Below are 18,513 nucleotides of genomic sequence, written 5' to 3'. Positions count from 1 at the left end.
AGGTCTTATTATTTTAAGATCTGTTCTGAGTGTAGTATTTTTTAAAGATTGGAAATAATTTATTGAGTTAATAGAGTTTAAAGTTGTAGATAAATATGGAAAAATAATGAAGTGAGTGCTTGCAGTTGCCAGGAGGGTTTAAGGTCAAAACATAGGTGCAGGCATTAATCTTAGATGAATATTGAAAAAATATACTGTGAACTTAGCCCTAAAAGGTGGTAGGATATAAAGCTGTATAGTGTATGATAATTGCCCTCAGAGTTAAATGTTGAATTGGAGTCAGAAAATTGTAATAACATACGCTGTTATGAAAGGGGAAACTGATGGACTGACTTCAAGGCACTGGGAATGAGAAGTGTCTGAGTGAAAACTCATCTCCTCTTACTTAGCTCATAGTTTTATGCTCTAGTTATACTGGTCTCCTTTTAATTCCTGAATAGGCCAAGGACCTTCTAGTTGCAGGAATTCATACCTGGTACTTTCTCATCCTCATTGGCTGAGATGTCACTTCTGCAGAGTCCGTTGCTTACCACCTTATCTAAAGTTAGCAACCCCTTCTTCGCTCTTACATCACTCTATTTACTTTCTGCACAGCTGATTTCGTGATTTGTAATTATCTTTAAATATTTTTTTAAAGATTTATTTATGCACATAAGAACTATGGTGTAGGCCAGAGGTAGGGCCTGGTGAGAGGGTTCACCAGAGGCAGAGTGGGGAGCAGGACAGGTGGATCTACTGAAATACACTGCTGAGGGGAGCAGTGGGCAAGACAGGAAAGGTCTGCTGTACCATGTGAGTTAGCTTCCTGGCCAGGGCTTGAACTCATGCTTCAGTGGCCTGCGACAGCTTAATAGTGCTGAGACTTAACCCCTGCATCACCAGGGAGGCCCATAATTATCTTTTTTTATTATGCATTTGTTATTATACATTGTTAAGGGAGCTTTTCCTACATGTAAGCCCCATAGGGGTAGGACTATCTTGTTTACCACTGTCTCACCAGTGCCTAAACAAACCCTGGCTCATAGGAGATGGTCAATGTGCTTTTGAATTAATGAATAACTAAAAGAAATAATATTTAGGCAGAGTTATAAAATATAGTCATTGGTTGCATGGGGGGTGATTTTAGGTTGGTGGAAAAATGTACGACATCTTAGAAACATGGGCCAGGATGGTATATTTAAACAGCAATCAGAACTTGGTATGTTTGTATTATCCCATATAATGGTGAATGGCAGTGGTGGTGAGGGTGAAGGACATAAGAGAAAAGGGTTTGCCACAGAATGGCACACATTGGGTTTGTATGCTAAGTCAGAAATTCTGTTGACAATGGACAGTTCATTGAAAAAGTGCATTTAATGGAAATTAGATCTTAAAAATAAATCTTGTATTAATATTTATACTTAAATTCCAAACAATTAGCAAATGTTTATTATGTTCCATCTTGCTATAGTAATGATTGCACAATACAGATTAAATACCTCAGCCCTTCATTAGAAGCTGAATTTCTGTGAAAAATCAAAAATCACTGTTTAGTGTATACCGTGTTTTCTTATGCCCACTCCCTCATGATTCAGTAGACAGAGAATAAAGGGCTTTGTCATTTCAAGAAGACATCAATATTCATTAAAAAGGTTGGGCTGATCTTTGTAGATACAATAATGGAAATCTGCAAACTTGTTTAACCAAAGATCAAACAACCTAATTAAATGCTAGTTATTAATAATAATAACCTCATTTTGGGGGGTAAGAAATGGCAAATGATGGAAATAATAGCATAATAAGAAAGCAAGCAACATTCATTGAAGAAAGTCTTTGTTTCTTTATTAATTACTAGATTAGGGAAAGGACATTTGCAGAAGAAAATAACAGATCATTTAATGCAGTTGCCAAAAGTCTTTGAACCTCCAGAGAATTGAAGAAATGAGTTAAGTGATCAAAACTCATGTTGAGAGCCAGAAATGTAATACTTGCTAACAGTTTTGCTAATTTGACAAGTCATATGAACTTTTAAGCAACATAATGAGAGCAAGGAAGGGACTGTAATGGGGAAAAATACTCTAATTTACATTTCAGTTTGTGGTGTTAATCATCGGATGCTATTTACATTAGATGATTTTTTTTAAAGATTTATTTCTGTTAACAAAAACTGGGGTACAGGCCAGAGGTGTGGGGGTGAGAGGATTCACAGAGACAGAGCAGGGAACAGAACAGGCAGACTGACTGAAATACACTGCTGAGGGGAGCAGTGGGTGAGGCAGGAGAGGTCTGCTGCGCCATGTGGGTCTTCTTCCTGGCTGGCGATCGAACTCGTGCTGCAATGGCTGCTGATAGCTTCATAGGTTGCATCTTACCCCTTGCGCCACCAGGCAGGCCCGAGATGATACTATTTTGATGGGGATTTTGTAGGATAAGTATTATTAGATATATATATAAGGAGACAGTTTCACCTTACCCCTTAATTTCATCATTTGCTTAGAATAATGTATGGCTTTATGAAAATGTAGCTTTATAACTTTTATAATTATTAACCAAAATAAAGAACATAAATGGGGTCTTTTCACTTTTCTAGTATATTTAATACACATATTTATCTTAATTCTGTATTTGAAGTATATGTCTATCTTAATTCTTTCCATTTGCTTGAAAGCATATGACTGTTTTAAATCGGTGTAATTATGCCAGATCATCTATGAAATGGTAGGCATCTACTTGTTTTGAGCTGAAGACTATAGCTACCTTAGCACTTACTGTATCTTTCCTTTATTCAACATAATTGAAAAAGGATCACTGCTTGCCTATGTCTTTTTATGTCACAGTAAAGTGCAAAAAGCTCCTTGTGGCTTTTGCTTCCTGGACAACTCTTGAAGATGAATCATAGTTGATAAAGATAATGAACTTGCAGCTTCTATTTCTGGAAGAATGATGATCATATCTCCATTTCTGGTGCTGGCAAACTATCTGGTGTACTGTGTTTTTGTAAATGAAGTTTTATTGGATTATGGCCATACACTTTTATTTACATATTAATTATGATTATTTACATGCTACAAAGGTAAGGTTGAGTAGTTGCTACAGATACCATATGGAACTCAGAGTCTAAGGTAGTTGTTACTTAGTTCTTTACAGAAAACATGTGTTGACTTTTGCTTTAGGGCAAATTTTCTAAATATTTCCATGTGATTATTATAAGGGGATGTGATGGGTGAGATTGGTCGAAGGTCAAATAGTTAGGGATGCAATTGGCTAAATAAATTTAATTTTTTACTTAAATGTAGTATTTCTCAGAATGATTAATGCACTATTGCACATTTTAACCCTTTTGGAAGAAATATTGCATTAGTATTTCCCCAAATTACTTGGTTATATATCTTTTCCTTGTGGACCATATATGGGATTAGTGATCTGTGAAACACATTAGAGGAAATGCTCAAATACATGATTCCTTCATGATTCTTTCCTTCCTTCCTTCCTTCCTTCCTTCCTTCCTTCCTTCCTTCCTTCCTTCCTTCCTTCCTTCCTTCCTTCCTTCCTTCCTTCCTTCCTTCCTTCCTTCCTTCCTTCCTTCCTTCCTTCCTTCCCCTTTTTCTTTTTTTTAAAAGATTTATTTATTTATGCATACAAGATCTGGGGTACAGGCCAGATGTGCAGGAGGGTGAGAGGATTCATCAGAGACAGAACAGGGAACAGAACAGGCAGACTGACGAAATACACTGCTGAGGGGAGCAGTGGGCAAGACAGGAGAGGTCTGCCTCACCATGTGGGTATCTCCGTGGCCGGTGGGGATCGAACCGACACTGCAGAGACTGCGGACAGCTTCACAGCACTGCGCTCAACTGCCTGCGCCACCAGGGAGGCCCATGATTTATTATTTCTGAAGTTTGCTACTGCTTGAGAGGACTGTCAATTCTCTCTTCTCTCTATAATTTAGATGCTATAAGAGTTATTTAACATAATATGATTTGTACCTTGCTCTAATTATTTCAACATGCTCTTAGGAAAGATTATTTTGATATCTGACCGTTGTAAAGGAATCTTTTTTTATTATTCTTTTGAGCAATTTTATTTATTTTTTTATTTTCTGAGCAATTTTAAACTAAACTTGAGCACAGTATATATTGAAGAGTTATATAATTATTTTTTTTTCTATGCTAACTGCACTTAGAAAATACTTGAAAGTCAGCTTTCTACTACTATTCTGGAAAAGTTTAATTTGCTTCTAGCTTCTTCTTCCCAGTGAACAGTCCTAGCTAACAAGTTATCTTTATATAGAAGGATCACTTACTAAAAGGAAATGCGCGTGGACATTATGGTCAGTATAATAGAGTGCTTTTCCCCCTTTTAGGGTAAAAGTTAGATTAATAAAAAGGAATGATTGAAGATCACTATGTTTCTATGTTTCAATGACGCCAATAAAAATTTATCTTGGTGTTTGATTAAGTTTCCTTCTATCATATAACACATGGTGTCTCAGAGCAGAGGCTATACTATAAATTGTGAGTTTATAGTATGCCCCTCCCAGTGGGAAGAATGGGATTATCATGAAATGGAGAAGTGTAGTGAATTAGTTGGTGTAGATTATATGGCTAATGCAAGTAATTCCTAATGTGGCCAAACTCTTGATCAGAACAGCACTTATAGATGATCAAGCTTGGACAATTCCTTTGATCTACTCACCTAAAATTTTATAACTCAATATGCTCAGTTTCCTCATTAGAACATTTTGATTGACAATGTAGAATTTTCATTAATAATTGAGTTAAGCTATCTTGAAATCTATAGTTTTTTAAATTTTTGAATTAAATTAGACAGTGCATTTTGATTTGCTGAGTTATTTGTTAATTTCATTTCCACACACTGGATCATAACTTCCGTGAAGCAGAGAATATATGTATTGTGTGCTTGATACTCAGTAGGATCTTACTAATGTTGAAAGAGTGAATTTTGATTACCTTTTCTAATCCTTTTAATTGACTGAAATGAAGTAGAGATTTAACCTTCATCCTACGTAGGTAAATGGAACTACTAATCAGTGTGTGTGTGTGTGTGTGTGTGTGTGTGTAGGATTTTGTGACCATTCTAAATCAAAGATTGGCAGTTTATGTCTAAGGGTACAATGCCACCCATATCTTGTTTTAATCAGGTCTGTGAGCTAAAAATTAGCCTTAAAGTTTTAGATGTTTGGGAAAAAAATCAAAAGGGCATTATTTCATGATATGTAAAAATTATAAGATATTAAAAGTTCAGTGTCCATGAGTAGCTTTACTAGAAAACAGATTTGTTCATTCATTTCCATATCATCTATGGCTGATTGCACCGAAGTAATGGTTAGGTAGTTGTAGCAAAGTTTATATGACCCAAAGTATAAATCATTGATAATCTGCCCCTTTACAGAAAAAATTCCCCAATATCTTCTCTAAATAAAATGAATAAAAAGAGACACTATGTGGTTGAACTTGCTTTTGAAAAAATCAAGATAAATGACCATTTATCTTTATATTTAGCTATGAATTATATTTAGTTTTCTATCGATCATGGTCACTAAATTATAAGCTATGCAATTTTTTAAACCAAATATTTATGTAAGAAAATAAACCTATTGAAAGTATATGTATTATTTAATATCATATTAAATGATTTGTAAGGGTTTATGTTCCCACTTGTTTACATTTATATACCCTTAAAAATTTATGTGTGTGTGTATAATTATGAGTTTGTTTGTGTTTTTTTAAAGATTTATTTATTTATTTATACAAGCACTGGGTACAATCAGAAGCGCGGGAGGGTGAGAGGATTCACCAGAGCCAGAGCGGGGAGCAGAACAGACAAACTGATGAAATACACTGCTGAGGGGAGCAGCGGGATGCAGGAGAGGTCTGCGCACCATGTGGAACCCTCACCTGGTGGCCGGGGATCAAACTGGTGCTGCGCGGAGGCTGTGGGCAGCTTCATAACCCAGCGTTCAACCGCTACACCACTGGGGAGGTCACTAATTATGAGTTTTTTGAGAATAAAGTATAACTTAAATTTTAAATTTAGACATTTTGGGGATATAAATATTCTAACTTCAGAAATACTTTTCATTTTTCTTGTATAAGCCTGTTTTGCCTCACTTTCTTAGATCTCAACTGCCAAAATTTGAAAAAAAGAAAATTCTAGATGGAAACAGTGATAATAATAATGCTTTATATTATGTATTATGTGATATTTTTTCTAGTTTTCTTTTATACATATCATGGACACCTACTGAATTTACTCTAAAACCTCATAGGGTAAGGCATGGTATATTTCACTCTTGGATTTGATATAAGGCAGCTACAGTAGACTTGAGGAATGTTGTTAACCCTGTTATTTTTTCTAGTCTATTAATTCCCATCCTAATATCAAAGACTGTTTATATAATTAAATAAATAAATAAATAAATAAAAGGTAAAATGACAAAAAGGCCATTCTTTAATTTCAGTAGCTGAAAAACAACCATAGGCAATTAGAATTAGATTTTTAAAAAAAATTGTAAAGGGAGTCATCAAGTAATAATATTTTTTTGTGTGTGTGTGTGTGTGTGGGGGGTCAAAAAGGCCCTATGAACTATGCATAATTTGTTTTAAAATATTTGGTTGTTCTAGTCATAGACAATTTCTCATTGGCTTGGTATCTTTCAAAATTACTCCTATGATTTTATTCTTCCTAATATGTGCTGTGATAAATTGAACGCTGACTAAAATGCTGTTACATAAAGAATCCAAAATAATCATCAGGGGCCTCCCTGGTGGTGCAGGCGGTTGAGCGCAGTGCTGTGGAGCTGTCTGCAACCTCTGCAGTGCTGGTTCGATCCCCGCCGGCCTCGGAGCAACCCACATGGTGAGTAGACCTCTCCTCTCTTGCCTGCTGCTCCCCTCAGCAGAGTATTTCAGTCAGTCTGCCTGTTCTGTTCCCCACTTTGTCTCTGGTGAATCCTCTTACCCCCCATATCTCTGGCCTGTATCCTGGTTCTTGTATAAATAAAAAAACAAATCTTAAAAAAAATCATCAAAAATGATAGAATTGTCTGTTTCCCTTTCAACAACTCAGAGTCATGTGACCCAGAGCTGGTAAGAAGATGTTGCCATCCTCATCACTATCTGTGGTCTCTGGGTCTACAGGGGCAATTTCAGTTGTTACTATTTTCCAACAAAGCCTGGGAGCATTTGCACAAATCAATTTTAGGGAGAAGACCTGAGACTGGCGTCTCTATCACTTCTGCTCTCATCTAGTAGAATCTAGGCAAATGGCCCTACTAACCATATATTATGTTTATAACAAAGTACATTTGCCAATCTGAACTCAATCCTATCATCAAAGAAGGAGAAAGTGAATATTGATTGATAACAAATAATTGTTGGTATAGTAATGTTGTTACCCATTTTGTGTCTATTTATATTGATTGCAAATAGACATAAATATAGACATTTCTTCTTTTTACTAAGAGAAAAGCTGTGTAGATATAATTTGCTCAGATTAACTTAGTTTTCTCATTCCAATTGCTCTACAGTATTGCACACAAATCAGTTAATATTACTAAACATTCTTTCTATAAGCTGTTATGTGGCCATTTCTTAAGTTTGAACCATTTCTCAAGATAGTGGTTTGAATGGACACCTTTATTCAGACTAGAAAGGATTGAAGACTTTAGGCCAGCTCCCTGTGGGTCCACAGATACTCAGGAGAAAACATGTAGAGTCCAGCTTATTAGGGCAAAAAGAATTAGAAATTCTCAAAGTAAAAAAAAAATTCTGAAAAATTAAACAACCCTTATTAATAATATATTGGTAAGTTAAATGTAACAATTCAACACAGTTAATTTTATATTTAAAACGACCTAGTTTGAAATTATTTGGGTCGAAGATTCAATAGCATGTTAGTGACGTTTAATTCTATTGGGTTTATTTTCAAATGTTATCTAAAGACTGATTTGTAGTATTTAGAAATTCTAAGATAATGTATGGCTAATTAACACACATTTTAGGTGGCATTCCAATAATTTTCAAGGATAAATTCAGTAAGTAGAACTCATTTACTTCAAGATTTTATATGATTTGCATTGGCTATGCCTCTTTCTTGGATGAGTAGTTTCTCTATAGTCTGTACCCTAATATTAGACTATCTCTTGAATTTTTAAACAGACTTATTAAAAGAAAAGGCTTGAGTGAGAAAAATCATACAATTACAAAACCATCCTTTCCACTTACTATTAAGCTAACAATGTAAGCCTAATATTTAATGTTATTAACAATGCCCAAAGTCAAAGGTTTGTGATTAAATGAAGGATACAAAAGGACTGCTGTATTTAAAACATCATTTAGTTTTTTTTTTTTTAGAAAAATGCAAATCAAAGGCTAGAATTAAAGCCCAAGAGAAAATTTCATTTAAGCATATTCGAATTCCTACTCAGCTCCATTTAACCCTCAGGTTTTTTTCTCCCCTTCTGATAAACTTTTGCCCTCTAGACTGCTGTGAAAAGAACAATGAAACAGCCACCAATATTCCCTAAACTCTGTAAGTGACTCTTCCTGAGTCATTATCCTTCAGTTTCTATAAGAAGCATGAAAAATCTCTTTTCTACATCTCACACCAGGAATCCAGACCAAGACATCGCGCTCAATGTCTCATGGAGCGGAAATCAAGAAAAATGTACACAGGGCCCATCTGTTTACATCTTGAAGGCTGAATGGAAAACATTATCATCATTATAAATTAGCAAGAATCCTTTATCAGGCCCAGCTCTTTTCCCACACAATGTAAGTAATGTGGCAGAGATCTGAGACTCCATGAAAAGACCGTTCCCGTCTGGCTTTTCCAGTTTAAGTTAAAGAAGAATGGGGACCTGGAAAACATTCAGGGTCTTGGGCCATGAATCTGCTTGCTGGGCTGGCAAAACCTTTGTGCTTTAAGTTTTCTTTTGTTTCAAAAGAAGAAGAAAGGCAGAACAAAAAAAAAAAAGGGGAGGAAAGACTCAAAGTTTGCATTTTAAATTTCATGATTGAAGATTGATACTTATTTTATTTTCCTTTTTCCTATTTCTGTCCAGAAACCAAACTCTTATTTTCATGTATGGTTTCTGTTTCTTTGTCAAATCATTAGCATATGAATGCACAGATTTTCATCTGAGAATCAGCCTTCAAATCCCAAGGATATCAATGACTCTATAAGGTGATAAACAATATCCCAACTTTGCATACTGCCCTCTAATAAGGTGGTACTCTCTTCAAGAAATCCAGGACTGGGCCTCCCTGGTGGTACAAGGATTGAGTCTCAGCACTATCAAGCTATCGCTAGCCAATGCAGCATGAGTTTAGTCCCTGGCCCTGGAGATAACCCACATGGTGCAGCAGACCTCTCCTATCTTGCCCTGCTCCCCTCAGCAGTGTATTTTAGTGGTTTCAGTGGATCCACATGTTCTGCCCCCACACTGTCTCTGGTGAATCCTTTCCCCCTCCCTCTACCCCGTATCTCTGGCCTATACCCCAGCTGTTGTATGCATAAATAAATAAAATCAATTAAAAAAATTCAGAGCTTTAGGTTGACATCATTGGCCTGAGGTTCCTACTCCACTATTTATTACCACATGGATTCATTGATTATTTGATCAGAATCAGGAACTTTCAAACCCTAAATAAAAACCAGAGGAGAAAAGTATATTTAACTTGAGTAATAACATATGAGAACATCTTCTGTGAAAAATGCTTTCCCAATCTATTTTATGTCTTCCACCCATGTGCCTACCTCCTCCTTTTGAGTAGCCAAATTCTCGTTCCTTTTTTTTTTTTAAACCTGGATTTTTAAAAAAATATTTATACAAGAACCGTGGTACAGGCCAGATGCACAGGAGGGATAGAGGATTCACCGGAGACAGAGCGGGGAACAGAACAGGCAGACTGATGAAGTACACTGCTGAGGGGAGCAGTGGGCGAGACAGGAGAGGTCTGCTTCACCATGTGGGATTCTTGCTGGCCGACTGGGATCGAACCTGCACTGCAGAGGCTGTGGACAGCTTCACAGAGCAGCGCTCAACCGCCTGCGCCACCAGGGAGGCCCCAAATTCTCATTCTTGACCTTTTTTCTTTTCACCCTTGACATATCTTGTTCCCCTACTGCAATCAATCCTGGCAACTACCTAACTAATAAGTAGTACATTTCTTTTATAAAAATATGTATTTTCTAAATTATAGCCAGATATTTTGCCCCATAAGTCTCTAAGGAGGTGAATAGTCTCTATTATCTGGCACATACATGATAGTAAATTTAAGTATAATTGACTTATCCCCTGTGGTGGTGTTCTGTCTATCATTAGTAGTTATTTTTTCACGTTCATGGTATATATTTTTGTGGCGAGGTCAATATTGTTTATCTATCTGGAAAGGAAGGTGCCAATCCTTTGCTGTTTCTCTTCCCACATCTTATATTTCCCATTTCCATCTCTATCTTGCTCTAATTTCTACTTGAGATAGAAATGAACCGATTAAGAAAGGTTTTTTGAATACATCTACTAATATACAGGCATCTCTCCCAACATTTTTCTGTCTTCAATAGTGGGTCATGCTAAACATTGATTTACAGGAAAACAACTAACTGCATCTGTAACAGCTTCGCACCAAGATTTTGGCTTAGAAATTACAGCCTCCATAAAAGTCAATTGTTAAATGACAGAACTTGAAAAGATTTTGCTTACTTAGTGAATGTGATACAGATTGACTTAAGTTTTCAGATACAAAACTTCTAGATAGAAAGGCACAGACACCAGTGACTATCCCTAGCCACTTTCTATATAAGCTTTTTGTGGCAGTCCCATAAGCAGAGCGTGTCTGCATGATATCTCTGTGATCCACACCTCTGGGATTGTAGAAGTTGGTCGCAGAGTCATATTCCTTTATTGTTTTCTCTCACTTCCAAGGCATGAGTAACCAAAATTAAATTCAAATGCCCAAAGACAGAGCAACCAAAATGAAAGAGGGAGGTGATTTCCGAGGAGCAAACTCTCTAAATGTGAAATTACATAAAACATGTAGCAAGAGAGTCCTGTTGCTCAGCTTGTTCCATCAAAACCAAACTCCACACTCAAAGGCAGCCTTTGGGTTGCAAATATTAACCCATTTGGAAGTCCAGTTATGGATATTAGGGCCAGAAATGAATATATAGTGAAACTCATAAGCATGTCCTTCTGGTTGAAAGACCTATAGTAATTTATCCCATTCTTTAACTACTAATATAAAACACTGCATCCAAGTTTTAAACTTGATTTAAAACATACATCTTTAACACAATACATAAATTTTAGCATAAAAATAATGTTAACATTTGAAAGATGTAAACACCTTATTTAAATTTTTAACTATTGTTAAAATTATAACATTTTAATTAAATAAAAAGTGGCAGATGAGGCAACAATGCGATAACAGCATATTGGCAAGAAGTATGGGTTGTAAGTTTATACTTTGTGTGAAAGAAAAGAGAATTCTAAATTTATATTCATCTCATGAATTACTTTTAACATACTTCTAATTAAGACAAAAGCTAAATATATGAAACAATTCAGAATAAGAATGTGAAATTATGTTGCAAAATTAAATGTCTCTCTTGTAAGCTAATAAGTTTGCCAAATAATTAGATTCAAAAATGAATACCACATATATGATATCTATTTTAGACGTATTAGTCTAAGCAAGAATCCCTTGATAAATCATATAAACATAATTAAAATATATATTGCCCAGAACACCAGAGAAAATTAAAATCTATTAGTTGCTAAAGATTTAAAGTCCCATCTAGCCCTGGAGAGGAAATTCCATAGTTGAAAATCTTTTAACAGAATGAGAAAAAGGAAATATGTATTGATAGTTACTTGATGTTAGAAACTTTCCAAAAGAAGAATTTTATAAAATCAAGTGGATAAGGAGAGAATCTTTAAGAATCACATGCTCTTCTGACTAAAATAAGCTGCCAGTAAAACTTATACAAATATGGGATAAGTGAGGTTTGCTCTATTTTAATTACCATTACTCTCATTTGGATAAGAGATTAATGGATAATAATGGTATTATTGGGAAATATTAGAGGGTTAACGAAAAATACCTGAAGAGTTCCAAATTAATAAACTCAATTTTCTATTAGAAATAAGCCATATGTGAAATCAGTTTGTTTGCAATGGAAGTTCAAGCTAAATAGGAAGTGTTTTCAAAGTCTCAGGAAATGCATTTTAATTTCCACTTAACAAGTTTTTCTGAAAAGATGCAAACAAATCCTTAAAAAACTCAACTGAAAAAAAAAGTCATACAGATCAAAAAGTTGATAGTTTTATCAAGGCTGATAGCTGTTTACATGTGTGGTATTTTCTTACCGTGGTCAAGCCATGAGTGTAACTGAGTTGACGAGAACTTTGGTAAGCTCTACAAATAATTACAGAGTGAATGATGATGATTTGCTAAGACGCACACTTATTTAGCATTTGTTATGCAGCAATCACATTATCTTCTCTGTCAAGAATACATGCATTTATAACTTACTGACCCATGGTCAGGGCTTATATTTTATGAAATCTATGTATAAAAATTTAACCTTATGACACTGGAGTTATATTTCAAGCCATCCTTTAATAGTCTCTTTTTCAAATTATGTTATTCACATTGACAGAAGTTGAATGTTATCCTTTTATTTTCAAGAACTAGTCAGTTGTGTTAAAACAAACACTGGGATTCTCTTTTTTTTCAAATGAAAAGTGTAATTTACCTCATGGATTGTTGTGAAGGGTCAATGAGAAGACATTATACAGTTAAAGCGTTTTGTAGAATGTAAGGGGCCATTGAAATGCAAAATATTTGAAGTGCCTTCCTTGTGAACATGTGAAAGATTCAGAACATTTGTGGGGAAAAGTGTTGACTTCTCTGAGATAAGGATGACTTGAGAAGGAACTATATGGCTTTGCCAATTCTGGAACTGGAAACTTGGACAGAGCTAAGACTTATGCCTTAGGGCTGACAAATGTGAAAGCAGCAACTGGCAAGAAAAGTATAAAATATAGTGATGAGATTTTATTTTAATGTTGATAGGATATCATTTTCTTGGGAATTAGATTGATTTTCTATGTATGCTGTCCTCTCATAGAGTAGGTACTTATTAAAATTGGCTACGTTATGAGGATCTCATTCTGGACCATGAGGACTGAAAGGGAACATGGGAAAGTTGGAGAGATTTCTAAGGAGAGTTATAAATGCAATTAAAGAGTTTGGGCATGGGACCTGTGGGGGAAAAGTTCTGGAATTATTCAGTTTGCTAAGGAGAAGGCTAAATGTAGAAATATGGGAATGTGTAATACACTAAACATAAAAGAACATCTGTTTTCTATGTGTAAGAAAAATTCAAAAAAAAACTGGGCTTAAGCTATAGGATAACAAATTTAAATTAACGACAAGAAAGAATTTCCTGACAGTGAGGGTTGTTGGACATCCAAGGAAGGACTTGCTGGAATCTCCTTTGTACATCTTTAGAAAAGTGTTTTCATTAAAATAGAATGGTGTAGGAGTTGACCTTCCTGAATGTGGGATGTTATTAGAAATAGCATTTCTATTTCCCTAATCATTTAATATTCTTATTCTCATAAAATAAAAGAGAACTCTGGCAAAAATTGTCCAAAATGAGAAGACTTTTTATTTATGGAACAAAGAGAAATGCACATTGATTCTAGTTATCCTATATCATATTATTGTATAATAAGTAAATTATTGCTTATAATATTCTGGAACATGGGGTGTTTTAAAAAGGCCTAATGGAAACAAACAAAAAAAATAACCTATCACAGGACTCCTTAGAAATTTTATGTTTGAATTCTTTCACCTCTGGAGTGATGTGGATATAATAGGCCACAGAAAGTGTGGAAAAGACTGTGTGCTATTAATCAAATACTTGCTCTTTTTCCTGTGCTAGACTGTATTTCCCAGGCTTCTTTGTATTGATGTGTAACAATATGTCGGAGTTCCAATCCATAGGAATGTGAATGTGGTCGGGGTGATATGTGCCATTTCTGGACCTTTTTAACAAATATTTATTTATTTATGCATACATACTGGGATGTAGGCCAGTGGTGCAGGGAGTGAGAGGATTCACTAGAGACAGAGTGGGGAGCAGAACAGGCAGATCTACTGAAATACACTGCTGAGGGGAGCAGTGGGTGAGAGAAGAGAGGTCTGCTGCACCATGTGGGTTAGTTGGCCAGGACTGAACTCTTGCTGCAGTGGCTGCCATTAGCTTCATAGTGCTGAGACTTAACCTTTTGTGCCCCCAGTTCTGGACCTTTTGAAAAAATGGCATGCCATTTCCACTTGTTCCTCTTTCTGTCTGCTGGAAGCAGACCTTTAGATGGCTGAGTCACAAGTTTTGAAGGAGCTTGGGTCTCTGTGATACCAATGTAGGCTAACTAGCCAATTGGGATCATCTGTCTTAGTTTGTTATACAATTGAGAAAAAGAAAACTTCTATTTTGATTTTAATATTTGTTTCTTTTGCACACTGCCAGAGACATGGAGCAGCTAGGTTCACATTATTCTCTTAACTTCTTCTCAGATCTTGCAAATGTTTCTCCTTGTTTTGGTTTTTCTTTCATAAAGCACTGAGAACAATAAACTTTTTTTTTTCTTATTGGAATGATGAATGACATTGCATCTTGAATTGTAGTTTTATTATTTAACCTAAAGCATCAAAAGATTTTTCTAGTGGTTGAATAATTATATTAGAATGTATTTCTTACATTATGGAGATTTATAACCCATTTTGCTCTATCTTCAAAGAAAAACAAAGAGAAAAGCCTTAAAATATAGGAAGAGGGCCAAAGATTTACTACAAAGAACTGTTTGCAAATGAATTCTTCAAACAAACTCTGTTAAAAACATATCTTTTTTACTGGAAAGATTTCTTCAGTATGCTTAATAATGGTTATTCATAAGAAAGCTGTATTTAAATTCCATCTGTCAGTTAGAATTTTGCATTTCATTCTTTTCTTCCAGGGACCAGTACAGCAAATACTTTTACAGAAAAAAAGAAAAACAACTATTGCATGATATTTAACTATGTCTCTGACATTGAAATATAAACCAAAGGAAATTTAATGAACTTTCTAATTATTTTTTCTGTCTATGGACATTGGCATTCAAAAAAATGTAGAAATATTTGCATACTAATTTGTGCAGTAGATTATTTAGAATGTGTTTTCCATGTCTTCAAGACTTTTGAAACTGGTAACAGAAATTTAGTAAATATGGCTAGATGCATAATTCTAGATAAAGAGATTTAAGATTATAGAACATAACAAGTCATCTGTTATTCTCTTTGGACCCCTATCTCTACTGAAATCAAATCATTTGTTTATTTGTGTGCTAGTAGGAGCTTGGGTTCTGAGTGAGAATGAATACATAAGTTTAAATTCTGCTCTGATATTTACTGACAGTGGGACCTGTGATATTTCCTTCTCTCTCTTCTCAGTCCCTCCAGCTTTTAAAATGAGGTCTATACTAGTTCTTATATAGTTTGTGTGGAGTAATACCTTATGTTCTGGTACATGGTAAACAATCAAGAAACCACAACTTTTATTCAATAAATATTTACGATGATTGGTTATAATAAAACAATTTATTAAATCTCACAGTATGTTGGGTAATGTACCTGGAATTTTAGAAACTGTTTCACTAAATTCTAACAGCCCCTCTGTGAAGTAGGTACTGCTATGTTAACTGCACAGATATAGTAATTAAGACCGAGAGGTTAAAATACTTGCCTAAAGTCACACAATTAACAAATGGCAAGGCCATAATCTAAAACCAGGCTTTCTCAGCTCCAAAGCATTTTACATTGAATAACAGAGGTGGGTGCAAAGATAAAAATGATGTAGTCCAGAAGAAATCAGTTTAGGCACTGCAAAATATTAAAAAGGATATATCTTGCTAAGTGTTAAAATAAAAATATCAATGATGTGCTGTGAGAAGAAACCTGGTATGTTTTTCATTGCAATTATTAGAGTTATATTTCCTGACATTGGTGGGTTAGAAATTTAATGTTAATGAGATCATCCTTGAGCTTTGGTCATTGTCCAGTCTACTTTGTGCTCCTTGCTACCACTCCACATGCTTGCCCTCATTCTGTCAATCATCTCATGTGCATCTTGACTCTAAGAAGAACAAAGTAGCTATCTGTGGGCAAGAGAGAGCAAGGGCATCATTGCTATTGGAAAAGTCACTCAATGTGGACAAATGGGCCAAAAGTGGAATATTTACATGCACAAAGACTTGCCCATCAGAACCCAGACCTGACACACCTTAGGCTGGACTGCACATTGAAACTAAAGTAGAATCCAGGTCAAGATGACAGAGAGAGTTCAATAGTTACACACTACTGGTTATGTACAATCTGGAGCTTTCTGTCACTTCATTTAATTTCTCAGCCATGGTGGGTTAATGCAAATTTAGTCATCTATTCAGATAAATTATTTACATAGGTGAGAAGTTTCAGTGATGTTAATCATAGAATTATAAGGTCAGAAGGGAACTTAGTGTCACTTCGTTCAGTGTTCTTGTAGTACCAGCAGTGAACAGAGACCTAGAGACAGTTGGTAGATGAATCTGAATCACATGGTCTCCTGTGTGCAGGACTGGACTTGTCTTCTTGCTCAGATGCAATATAGAATGAGGCAAGAAGTCTAGTTATTGATTATATTTCACTATTTTTGATACCCAGCCTCTTCTACATTTTCATGGTCTCTGCCCTTCTTTTAACTTCAACAGGAAAGACAGCTGGTTATGGGCTAAAGAGAAAAGCCTAAAATTAGAGGTTCTTTTAGTTATCAGTGACCCTAGTACTATATAGCTTTGTCTTCAGCTGGCCTTAGCAAAGGAACTCCCTCTTCCGTGGCAGCCAGATTTTCTCCTGTAGATCAAAGCCAAGGCTTCATTCTAGTTCCAATCAGACCCTGTGCTTGATCTCATTATACCCTTGGGAAAATCTGATGAGAAAGTGCTTTTAAGGGAGAGAATGATGATGGTGAGGAGAAGCTGGACAAAGTTTCAGATTTAAAGCCAAGAGGACCCTTAGAGGTTACCTTACTTACCTGTCTCAATTTATAGTGGATAAAATCAAGTCCTGGATGAGCACAGTAACTTTTGAGATCAAACAGAATGGAGAATGGGGGTTGATTCCTGGTTCCAAGTAATTCCTTCATTACACAAGAGCCATAGTAGGTAGCAGGCAAATTTATTTAGCTCATTCTCTGTGCTTGGCATTATACTAATGTGTGAATTACATGTTATTATATTGTGTTATACTTAAACTCTTAAGGCTTTCCCCAAAGCTAAGTAAACTTAGTCTTGAAGAGTTTAAATAGCTTTCTTATCATCATTTAATTAGTAAACAAAAGAGCCAGGGTTCCAATATGGGCCTTGTCAGGAAGAATGAAGTATGTGAGACTTACACTTTGCTAGCTAATACGTTGGCTTGCTATAGTTTCATGAATACTTACAGAACTTGAGAACCCTTGGTCAGAGACAAAGGATGCTATTGCTAGTATTAATAAAAGTAGTCATAGTAACAGCATTTTCCTGAACCTTACTTCCTACAGAATGATGAGAAGAGTGCCAGCTGTCACCTGCATTGGAATGAGCTGTGTTATGGGAACCCTGAGCTGAGGAAGGAAACCTTTTTTAATGGGCAGTAAGTATAATTACCTTTACTCTGAAGGGAGATGGTATCTTGATCTTCCAAGACTGTTTGCTGTTTGATAATGTTTGAAAAGATAATTCTGATCTCATAAATGCCACTGCTGGCAAGAAATTCAGACATGTGAAAGACCCTTGGAGAATTGTCTCCCAGCATACATTGACTGTAATACTCTGTTAACAGCTCCTACACCATGCTATCTCGGTAGCAATGCAGCTGGCAGGAAAGCATGTTGAAATGGTTGGCTGTTGAGAAGGAAGCATTTCAATAATAGAAATTGAAATGCCATTGGTAGTCAGATCATTAAATCTTGTGATGAATCAAACTGAGTGGGGTGCTTCTAGAGCCACAGATGTATAATTGGGGCTGATTTTGAAAACTTCTGCTCTACACATTTTTCTCCCTTACTTAGCAGCCTACTTGAAGGAAGGAAGTTAGAAAAGAGGTGCTAAGCATAGTTTGAAGAGAATAGCATCTCTAGCTTATGCATTGTGAGCAGGTGTCACTGTGTGTCCTTCTTAACAGATGTTACTGATGTCATTTGGGTTTGCTCACAAATCAAAAGAGATAGTAACTACCATGGTAGAAAGGGCAGTTTAGTCCCCTGAGTTTAATACATTCTGCTTACTCACTGGTTTTCTTGGATAAATTTCGGCTCCATCTCGGGCCTCCCCTGGTGGCACAGATGGTAGAGTGCCATGCTGTGAAGCTGTCAGCAGCCTCTGCAGCACCAGTTCAACCCCGGCTGGCCGGTGAGGGTCCCACATGGTGCGGCAGACCTCTTCTG

At 35.8% G+C, this 18,513-nt stretch overlaps 1 long non-coding RNA gene across 1 annotated transcript in view; it reads left to right on the top strand.

Moving 5' to 3' along the window:
- Positions 1 to 17,714, top strand: part of LOC129145152 (uncharacterized) — a 64,202-nt gene extending 46,488 nt beyond the window's left edge. The window contains exon 3 of the long non-coding RNA XR_008550292.1: positions 17,629 to 17,714. This is a non-coding gene — a long non-coding RNA (uncharacterized LOC129145152). The remainder of the gene's footprint in view (positions 1 to 17,628) is intronic.
- The last annotated feature ends 799 nt before the right edge of the window (positions 17,715 to 18,513 follow it).

The sequence above is a fragment of the Talpa occidentalis genome, unplaced genomic scaffold (genome assembly GCF_014898055.3).
Source record: "Talpa occidentalis isolate TD23 unplaced genomic scaffold, MPIMG_talOcc4v2.1 talOcc4.9, whole genome shotgun sequence".
Lineage (NCBI taxonomy): Eukaryota > Metazoa > Chordata > Mammalia > Eulipotyphla > Talpidae > Talpa > Talpa occidentalis.
This window is presented reverse-complemented; position numbering and strand designations above follow the sequence as displayed.